We start from the raw sequence: 11,593 nt of genomic DNA, 5'->3' as shown, positions 1-11,593 counted from the left end.
AGTTCCATATGCACTAGCTGACTGATATAATATTGAACAACGCATATCGCGTTACCCGTGGTTGTCTCGGAGCTATTTGAATAAATAATATTATATCGGACACCGACGACAATTATAATATCATATAGTGTTTATAACCGTCTATGGTCGTCAAGAAGAGTATTAGGCCCCTGCGACCCATTATAGTTCCTGATATTAGCGCGTTCAAAAAAACAAACTCTCCAGCTTTACAATACTATAGTATAGATTATAAATAATAATAAATAATGTTTAAACGATAATAAGAACTCAGAATGGAACAAATAAATAATAAACGATTTCATTGACGGGAGAGGCTGATTTATTTTGCAATGTCAATACACATTATTATAATTAAAAACAAATTATAAATTTATGTACTGTTTGGGCTATGGCATTTTTTAGTTTGAGATTGATGTAGACATGAATTAACAGTTCTAGAACAAAACAAAAAATGGTCGATTAATACAATACACTAAAGTATAAAATCTTGGTAGAATTAAATAATAAATTCTAAAACGGTTACAAAATGCGTTATACTTTATACAGTTTGTGAAAAATATATTTAAATACAGATAAGAATACATTGATGCAGAAAGTATTACAAATATTTTCCAAATACTTTTAACTTTTGAGAAAAAGTTTTTAAGAATTATTCGTGCTAATATATACTTATATATACTTGGCATACAATTTTAATTTTATTTATTTAATTGTACAAGTAGGAAAATTAATTAAGTAATTATTTGCCTAGTAATTACTAATATAAAGTTGTGATGTCACATTCAAGTATCATTTACACTTAATACTACCTATAGCTACTTCATTTTATACCAAAAATTGAAAATAAATAAAAATTTGTTATAATTTAACCCTATAATAATTTAATATAAATTAAACAATAAACAGTTGTTAATAAAATATGAAATAATAAAATATTTAATAATTTTATTTTAATTTATTATAAATAAAATAATATAATAACTAATTTTTAAAAAACAATCTATGACAAATAGTTCTTTTGAATTTTTAAAAGTATTTACATAAAATTATTTGATTTTGATATAGAATTATAACTAATACTGTATTTAATTTTTAAATACTTCCAAATTCTTAATTTAAAAAAATATTAAGTAATACTATAAAAGTAATGAAATATATTTAGGTACCTACCAAAATACTTTACTACGATTACAGCTTATTAGAATATTGTGTTAAAAAATATTTGACATTTTTTTAGTCAATATTAGTACTATATTAACAGGTAGAGAAAATAGATTTTTAAGACTTTTATCAAAGAATTAAAATATGTGTTTAGTAAGTTATGATTAAAAATTATATAAATAGTTTATTTATATCAAAACAATCGCAATTAAATTTTATGAATAGTTAAACAATAAAATATTCAACAAACTTATATAGGTGCGCTTATCAAAAAATTATATATATTTTAATGATTTACGCGATAAAAAAATCAATTGTTATACTGATTTAATTTATATTATACCTCGTCAAAACTCAATTAAACATACCAGTGTATACGCATATACACAAAAATAAAATGAAATTGAAACACAATACGAATTGAAAAAAAACAAAATTCCACTATTTATCAAATAATTAAAAAAATCACAGAATTGTTAACTCACCATCAATTGGCTGGTGGCTGGAGTGGCTTTGGCGACCGATTTGATGGCCTTGGCAGATTGGACTTGTCCGACGACGACGATGTTCATGGTTACTTTTTCAGCGCCCATTTTTGGTTTTTGGTTGGTTTTTCGTGGAGTTAAGTGAAAACTGAAAGTAGACAAAAAAAAATAAAAACAAAAATATAAAACACGAATGATTTAAAATAATATAATGATCAGAGAAATTTCATTTCTCGTCAGCTACAATATACTCACAGAAAATTATATTTGCACAAAAATTGCGTTATGCCGGAACGAAGCATTAGAACGTCCTTTTATACATCAGTGGCAGAGTGTGCAGAGCACACTGGCGTGGTGGCGTGACCATATCTCTTAAAGGTGATTCGTGTAACTGATATCGTACCTACGTCGGACGACGTCAAATCTTGTGTTTTAGTATTTATTTACTTTGAAAACATATACATCGAATATTGTGTGAACGGATCAATTAATATAATTAAATCTTCTTTTAAAATATGTCACCGAATCAGTGCTCGAAATGGAAAATTTTACGACCCGGAACGCTAATAAAATTAATATGCGGATTATAATATTATTTTAATTGTTTTAATTCGTGTTTACTTTACAATACAATATAATTAGTTAAACAGATACAAATAATATGGGTAATTATAAGCTCAAAAAAGGTGGGTAAGTGGATGTCGCTCTGCTGTACAGTAGGTTACAAGTGGGTCACTGTAATGGATGGTGTTAAATTTGAATTCAATGATATAATAATTAGTATAAGAAAAATGATTCTAAACGAAAACGTTCAGTCAGCCTATGACATTACCAAAAATATTCGATGATATTATTGTGAATAAAGTAATTTATATATAACCTATTTACGTGGAATCTTGTCTTAAATTTTCAATCCTTAGCTATAAAAATTAAACATTTTATACTTTTTAAACTACAAAATAATTATTACATTTTAAATTTGATATATTTTGTCAAAATTCGAACTTTAAAAGCTTATAAAAAAAACTGCGCCAATGTATTTTTAATATTTTTCAACTGCTATTGTAACGATATATCAGGAGCCTTACATTTAATTTTCACACTTTTTTACCCAGAAATATAATGTTATTGATATTTATAGAAAAATGGAAACTGAAAATGTCCGTAAACAGCTCAAAATAAGTCAAAATATTTGGAAAATGTTATGGTGTATAGAAAATTCTAATATAAGCATTCAGTCAAAATTGCATGTACCTATACGGTCATTTGTTTTAGAGTTGAACCAAAAACCAAAAACCAAAAAATTGAACTTCTCTCTATATTAAGTATATTATATATTAATATTATATTTTGTCGAAAGGAAATTTTATAATTATATTCCTCTAGATTGTGATACTGTTCATATATACAAACCGAAACTCTTAAATTTTAATTTTCACAAACCAGAACGGACGCAAAGTTTATATTACGAACTGGAACGCCGTTCCGGTGCGTTCCGGTCCATTTCGAGCACTTCACTGAATTGTTGACAATTATTGAACATTGTGTTTTTCATATATTCCTGTTTGTTAACGTCTATAACCTACACGTGAAGTTAACATAAATCATAGAAATATTTATTGAACTCTAAAAGTATAGATTCATTTACAAAATGGCCCAATCAAAAATAATTACTTCGTATCAGCAAGGCTGGGCATTAACGAGTTAAATGTTAAAATTAAGTTAAAACGTTAAGTTAATTAACTCATTATTTTTTTTCCAAATTAACTTTTAACTTAATAAGTTACATTTTTAAGATTAACGTGTTAACTTCAAGTTACTTTTATTCAAAAGTATCTAAATAAAGTTAATTTTCGTACGAAAAATAATTTTTGAATGAGGTTTTTACTTAGATGTATCATTTTTAATTTCTCCAGCAATTTTCTTGAGCGTAAAGAAAAACTATCTAATAAACCATAATACGAGTTATTATTTGTTTTATTTGCAAATTAGTAAATTTTAACTTTAAAATTTAAAATAAGTTATAATAGTTATGGTTTTTTCAAAGTTGACTTTGAACTTGACGAGTTAGAGAAAAAAATATGAGTAACTTTTAACTTGGCTTAAATTAAGTAGCTATATAATGTTTCAGGGCTTGAAATCAATTTCAAAATCTAGTTTTAAATATCGATAAACATCGTTAAAAATCATCTAAGAAATCAAACAATTTTAACATTTTTTTGAATCGTAATCAAATTTCATATTGAAATCGAAAACAATTTATATCGATAATTTATACCAAAATAATAATTGTTTTATAATTTTTATATTATACAAATTAATTTAGAATTAAAAAAAAAAATAATTCAAATTTATTATTCAACAATAGTCGATACTCGATATATCTATACTCTACCATATCTCTTAAATGTGATTCGTGTAACTGATATCGTACCTACGTCGGACGATGTCAAATCTTGTGTTTTACTATTTATTTACTTTGAAAACATATCTATCGAGTATTGTGTGAACGGATCAATAAATATAGTTAAATCTTCTTTTAAAATATATGTCACTGAATTGTTGACAAAAATTGAGCATTGTGTTTTTCATATACATATTCCAATTTTTGTAAATTTTTTGAGGAGCACGGTTTGCTTCTTTCAATAAAAATTTGATAATAACTGCTCTACAATATTGTACATATTATGTAACAATGTAGATGATACGAAATAACTTTAATTTAATTTTCTTATTCCCATGTCATAGCTGTATGTATCGACAATATTATGGAATGCTCGAATGATGATTGGTTTCTCGCAGTGTTAAAAAATCAAAATATTTAAATCGTTGAAATGTAAATATGATATTTTAAATAAAAATAATACGTTTAAAATCTAATTCAAAAAAACATAATACAATTAAACTGACATTGTGCAACAGTAAAGAAATAATACAATTATAAAATTAATTTTTTTTTTAAATATAAATAAAAAAAAACAAATATTATGAATATTTTGTGAAAATGAACATTGTCATTTTGATTTCAATCCCTGAATATGCCACAATACAATAAATATGAATACCTATATTGATACTATGGATTTTTAATATTTTTAAAATATCATTGTAACAAAAAAATAAGAGCCTTGTATTAAATGTTCAAGTTTTTTTAACCAACAAAAAAATATTCAATTTTTCATTTCGACATTCGTAGAAAAAAAACCAAAAAAATTGGAAACTGAAAATGTTCGTAAACAGTTCAAAACAAATCGAAATATTTTGAGAATTTATCGTGTACAGAAATGCTTGTATAAATAACCAGTGAAAATGACATATTTCTACGGTTATTTGTTTTAGAGTTACACCAAAAACCAAAATTTATTTCGTCGAAAACCGATTTACCGTAAAAATGTCTGGTATACCTTATTTTTTTTTTTTGTTTTCCCCTCTAGTTTCACTTTTCCATCGAACAAAACACTGAAGTCAAAAATCAAATCATTATTTCGTCTACAACGAGTACAAATCATTGTAAAACCAATACATTCATCGCTACGTCCAGAATCTAAAAACAAATATTTATAGGTGAATCATAAGTGTATTTATATTTTGATTTTGATTTCAATCTCTGAATAAGCCACAATACAATAAATATGAATACATAATATGTCATACCACTTTGGTAAGAGACTAAATTATTACTATTTTTACTATAATAATGTCATAATATGATCTCTGAGTGTATTATTCTCTAATCATTATAATTATAAAATTTTATTTTTTTATTTCTATACAGGGTTATTTACTAACCCGCATATTCTATGATTTTTGAATTTTAAGTAGCTACATACCTATATATTTAAATATCATATTTTCAAAAACTTAAATACTTATACAATTGCAGTCGTAAACTGTGCTCATATAAACTCCCTTTATAATGTATATAAGAACCAAAATTGTATTTTCAAGGTTAAGAACAATATAAAATATAAACTGCCTATAAGAACTAATGGCCAAACTGTAAAAACAAAAATGTGTCAATTAAAATAAAATAATGAACGTTATATAGCGTTTATTTTAATTATCGATTATGTAATACGCGAATAAATGTATAAGATGATCAATTATTTTCATGGCGAAGTATTTCCACTGAGAGATAACATATCTATGTTGGTAACAAATTGTACATATAGGTAGGTACTTATTGTCATTATCGAACATAATATTGTCCATCAATATGGTCTGAATGCAAAAGGTTGTAAATTCGAATAAATGTATACCTGGATAGTGAACATGCTAACGATACAATACGATTATTTTCAGATAACTCTAGAGAACGGTCCTTAGGTGGATTGGATATAGCCTTTTGCGAAAATCAGACGTGGTCCAAACCACTCTTTAAAATGTCCCCGACATCTCCTTAGAATAATTTGAAATTTTCAAAAATTGGTTAACTAGTTTTTGTGTACGTATATAAGCTATACAAACATACATTCAACTATAATATTTATTTTATAGTTTAATTTATACAATTTAATTTAATAATTGCACATTGATATTTTATATTTAAATAATTAAATTTAATAACTGTACATTAATATTTATACAATTTATCTGGACAGCATTGTCGGACATAATGTTCGTGGGACTACAAACCGTAGACTGACGAGTGACAATAACGTGAATTGGTGCGACAGAACCGACCTCCGTAATATGGTGAATTGGTAATAATTGTCTTATAATTCATAAATCATATTATAATAAAATCTAGAATCCTTAGGTGGTTAAAAATCAATAATCTTATTCAATAAAGTAATCCAGAAATAAATAACTCATATTGTTATTTACTTATAACTTATTTATAAAATTATAAGCTAATAAAGTTATAACATTTTGTACTACTATAATTTATAGTTGTATATAAATATACCTAATATAGTTTTTAAGAATTACGAAAAAATTTACAATATTTAGTTAATTAATTAACAAGTAATAAATAAAACATCAAACATTTTTTTTATATGAGCTTTACAATATTATGTTATGATGTGCTTATGTGTTCGTAACTTAAGAATTAAAAGGCTATGCTTAAATGTGTTGTATTATAGATTTATTAAAATACTTCTACATTGTATTTTAATAATTAATGTTACATATTTTCCTCTTTTAATAAAATAAAATAACTTTTAAAAATGTTTATTTGCAAATCGATGATAATACACTTTTAGATATAATAAACATTTTTTTTTATTTTTTTTTTTTTATAGAATTTAAATATTTCGTGAAAATTCTATCAAGTTATAAAACCCTAAATATTTTATTCAATGTCCTAAAAACGATTGAAAAATATCATATAAAACCATAGTAAGTACTAAGAAGTGTTGAAAATGTACCAAAATTATTACAATAAGTATAAAAATGACTGCACACTATTATCTTTGAAATTCCATGAAATATCAACAAAGACATACCTATACACTATAATGAGAACTCAGAATGGCACAAATAAATAATAAACGATTTCATTGACGGAAGAGAGTGATTTATTTTGCAATGTCAGTACACATTATTATAATTAAAAACAAATTATAAAGTTATGTATACTATTTGGGCTATGGCATTTTTGAGTTTGAGGCTGATGTGGACTTGAATTAACAGTTCTGTAACAAAACAAAAAATATTCATATATTACAATATTCTAAAGTATAAAAGTATAGAATCTTGGTAGAATTAAATAAATTGTAAAAAGGTTACAAAATTCGTTATATTTTACAGCTTACACAGTTGTAAAATATATATATATTTAAAATCATAATTAAATTAATATAAGAATACATCAATACAGAAAGTATTCAAAATACAACTCAAAGACTTTAAAGTTTTAAGAAAAAGTTTTTAAGAACTATTTGTACTAGTACTTGGCATATACTTTTAATTTTATTCATTTAATTTTACAAAGTAGGAAAAATCATTTATATATTTAGTAATTATACTAATATAAAGTTGTGAAGTCAACATTTAAGTATCATTAAAACTTTATACTTCCTATACCTACTTAATTAAATTTTTAAAAGTATATACAAAAAATTATTTGATTGTCAAGTACAGTTATTCCAATACTGTATTAAAATACATCCTAATAGTTCCTTTAATAAAGTTTTAAGAAATACTACAAAAGTATTTAAATACATTTATTAAAATACATTACAACACCGACAGCTTATTATCTAACAATAATGGTGTTTAAAAAAATTAACGCGCTCGAAATTCTTCTAATGCTGCGGGCCGACGAGAAAGATAAACAAATTATAGCTGGCTAGTAGGTAATACGCGTCGTCTGGGAGATTTTCTCGGAGATCGGTCTCTCATCCGTTGAAATATTAATTGTATTTAGCTCAATACCAATTCTCAACCATCGGAACGCGCACGTACAAATTATCTTCACCCGAAAAATAAAATATGGCGACCAACTATTACAATATCGCACGCTACGCGGCAAACGTCATATTACTCGAAACCTCGGAAGACGTCGCGGTCGACAAAATGGAAGGCACTTACGCTGACGAAATCGACGAATGCCCCGTACGTCTAGTTACGCTTCTTCTGTCTGCCATTGATTCGGTCGCATCTACTGCAAGTGGCGACGATCAGACCCCGGAGTCGGATGGACAAAATCCGATTCTTGGAGGCGCAGATGGGAAGGAGTGGTGGCGAAAACATCGAGGTGTTTCGAAAATTTCGGAAGCAGAAGAGGACCATCATTCCGTTTCGCTGGCGAACATTTGTGCGTCGTCGTCGTGTGGGGACGCGCCGTCCTCGGAGTCGGGGTCTGTCGATGCCACTCCGACTCACGAGGGCGGTCCGCTCGGCGACGTTTTGTGACCAGACGAGACGCGTTGGATGATGAGAACGTCGAGCCGGCCAGGGGTATAGCTGTGAGGAACAGTTTTGGTGAGCTGTCCGGACGGCTGGATACCCGGAAACTGCGATCCACTTCGTCGTACGAGGTGGAAAGGCGTCGGACGCTTTTTCCGCGGTCTGTGCTGTGCCGCCGATGAGAAGCCGTCCGCAGCTCGCCGCCCCTGGGCTGAAGACGACGGACAGGATGACGGCGACGGAATGGAGGGGAGGATGCGAAAAAGAGCACGGACGGTGCGCGGCGGTAAGTCACCCGCGCACGTTCTCCGACCACCCGCGGCGCGACAGGTTCCGCTGGCGTAGCGCGCTCGGTCGTCGTTGACGCGCGAGACCCTCTGGCGGCTCGGCGAGCGCCCGGCTACAGTTACGGTCACGCGGAGCGGCGGCGACGGAAGACGGCGACGACACGGCGGCTATATAGTAGAGGTACCGGCGCGGGCAACGATTCCGCCCCGACGGTACACCGACTCGGTACGACGGCGATGGCGACTCGGTACTACGGCAGCGGCGGAGACTTCGGCGCGGGGTGAGTGGTATGGAGATTTACGTGCTAGGAACACGGGGACGTCAGCGGCGTCGGACTCGCGGAAACTTAACTGTTTCACAGGGTCTGGCGGTGCGCGACTTCACCGCGGAGGCGGAACGAAGACGCGGCCGAAGGGACAACGCCAGGGCGAAAATTACCGAGAGTCAAGGATCGCGCTGTGGTCCACTGACTCTCGCATTTTCGCCCAGCGGTCATCCCACATCGGCCGTTTCGCTCGTCCCCACCGGTTCCGCAGCACAAAATCTCACTTCGCTCGCTCCGCGTCTTGGTCTTCGCCGTCCGTCGGCCGAGTCGTCGCGCCGTCGACCGTCGACGCGCACGACATCGCGCTTTAGCCGCCGTCAACCGTAGTCGCTCCCATGGTCGTCTCGGTCTGGCCTCGCCAGCTGGGCAAGGTCGTCAAGCGGCCGAGCAAATGCGCCAGCGAAACTCGTCATCCCGCGGGACAGGTCGGAGAACGTGCAGAGGTGACCAGTGGCCAGCAACACTGCATTTCAGCACCAATTGCCATCTCGCATTCTCCCCCCCCCCCTTGCTTATTGTGTCTATCCTGTCCGTCATATTTTTTTTTCTTTAAATTTTACTAAATTATTTCAAATTATTTAATTGTTCAGATATTATTTTATTTTTTTTTTTTACTATCATAAACGCATAATATTGTGTAAAATATTATATTTATATTTTTTTTTAGCCAATGTGCTATTTTTTTTCAAAATTGTTCATACATTTTCTTACTTTTTTTGGCTTATAATATGTAATAAACATATTTTGATGTGAACAAAAAAAATTTCTTTTTTTTTCGTTTTCTCGAGTGTATAATCAATTGTTACAGATTTAACGACTAAAAAAATCGTTAAAATATATATTTTAAATAAAAAAACTCGTTAGTCGATTATGCAAAGTAATGACCGTGGACCTGCAGTATAAACGCTACACTAAAGGCGACGAAAACTGCTGAATAAATCATATAATACCTAACGCATTACACCGGCGGATACGACATAAACGACCAAAACCAATACAAGAATTGTAAATAATAATAATATAATATGTATTATGTAGAACGTGCAAACGTCAATATAGTCGAATAGTTAATACAAAATAATATTTAAAAAAATTCAAAATTGAATTTTACATAGGTAAAATAATAGTATAATTCTTATATAATATAATAGAGCTGCATGTCGAAAAATAATATTGTTGTTAAACTTTCAGGTTTAGTTTTGAACCATTATACGCATAGGCGCGTGCAGCTGACAATTTATTTTGGATTTAGTGGACTGGTAGATATTTATTTGAAAGGTATACATAGAGTGAATAATTTTAAACACATAAGGAACTGTGATAAGGTCAGGATCACTGCGGTTCGACGCGGTAGCTTGGGCAGGCCATCCTGACGGCCGGGTCGCGGCGTAGCGGACAAAGTCTTTGACAGAGGCTTTTCGAAAACACCGCCGGAAATTCGAAATTCCGTAAAAGAATCATTTAGCCGCCGCTATTATTTTGGTGTCTAGCAGGTCAGTCACCTCAGTTATCCGGGAAGGCAATCGTCGGATAGCGGACAATGTGGAATTGCTGGGTCACGGCAACAGGTATGCAATCCGACTGCGTCGAATCGCGGAAAGCGTTCATTACTGTCACGGAAAACGCAAATTTAAGTAATAAATTCCGTGAAATAAAATTCAAAACATTTCGGGCGTCCATGAAAATCATACAGCCGCAATATTTCTTTGGTTGTCTATAGCAGGTCAGTCACCTCGAATGAATTTTGCCGAAGTAATAAGGGTAGGCTATCCGACTTCGTAGGATAGAGGACAACGTGTTACTTCTATGACACGGCAACAGCGCCAACAGGTATGCAACGTTCATTACTGCTGCAGAAAACGCAAATTATAAGTCATAAATTACGTGAAAAAAAATGTAAAACATTTCGGGCGCATATATTCAAGCCTGTATATAGTAATAGAGACACTACGGCGGCGATCTCTTCGATGTCAATCGGCCCGGGACTCGTCGATGTCAAAGTACGGCTGCGCGCAGCCTATACATTTAGCCGGGAACGCGAATACAATCCGAACGGGGTCGTACGAAATCCGTAAAGGCAGTGAAACTCGAATTTTCGTTAAATACGATAAGGCAGAAGTGATAGCAAAAGGTAAATAACGAAAAAAATAAAACACGAAAAAAAAATTCGGTTTTACACGACCGCCTCAAATTGGCCGGCTTCGACACCACAACTGGCTGGTCATCCGCACCAACGCCCTAACCTACCTGCCTACCTATTGAGTTGAAAACTGGAGTCAAATCTATGACTCTTAAACCGTTTCGGCGTCCCGGCGAATTACGAACGCGGTTTAGACGTCCTTCAAATGGCGTTGTAAAGGGCGTTGCTACCAGTTCGGACGGCAGACGACCGGCTCCGCCGCCCTAAGACGTCGAAAACGCGAGATTCGCGAACGAAATCGAACCTCCCGACGCATGT

At 32.0% G+C, this 11,593-nt stretch overlaps 1 long non-coding RNA gene across 1 annotated transcript; it reads right to left on the bottom strand.

Moving 5' to 3' along the window:
- Positions 1-317: 317 nt before the first annotated feature.
- Positions 318-2,045, bottom strand: LOC132947403 (uncharacterized). Its single transcript, XR_009664914.1, has 3 exons — positions 1,923-2,045; positions 1,668-1,815; positions 318-455 (listed from the first exon to the last, which is right to left on the bottom strand). It is a non-coding gene; the product is annotated as an uncharacterized LOC132947403 (long non-coding RNA).
- Positions 2,046-11,593: the final 9,548 nt, after the last annotated feature.

Source organism: Metopolophium dirhodum, chromosome 6 (assembly GCF_019925205.1).
Source record: "Metopolophium dirhodum isolate CAU chromosome 6, ASM1992520v1, whole genome shotgun sequence".
Taxonomy (NCBI): domain Eukaryota; kingdom Metazoa; phylum Arthropoda; class Insecta; order Hemiptera; family Aphididae; genus Metopolophium; species Metopolophium dirhodum.
The sequence above is the reverse complement of the archived record's forward strand: the minus strand, read 5'-3'. Positions and strand labels throughout refer to the sequence as shown.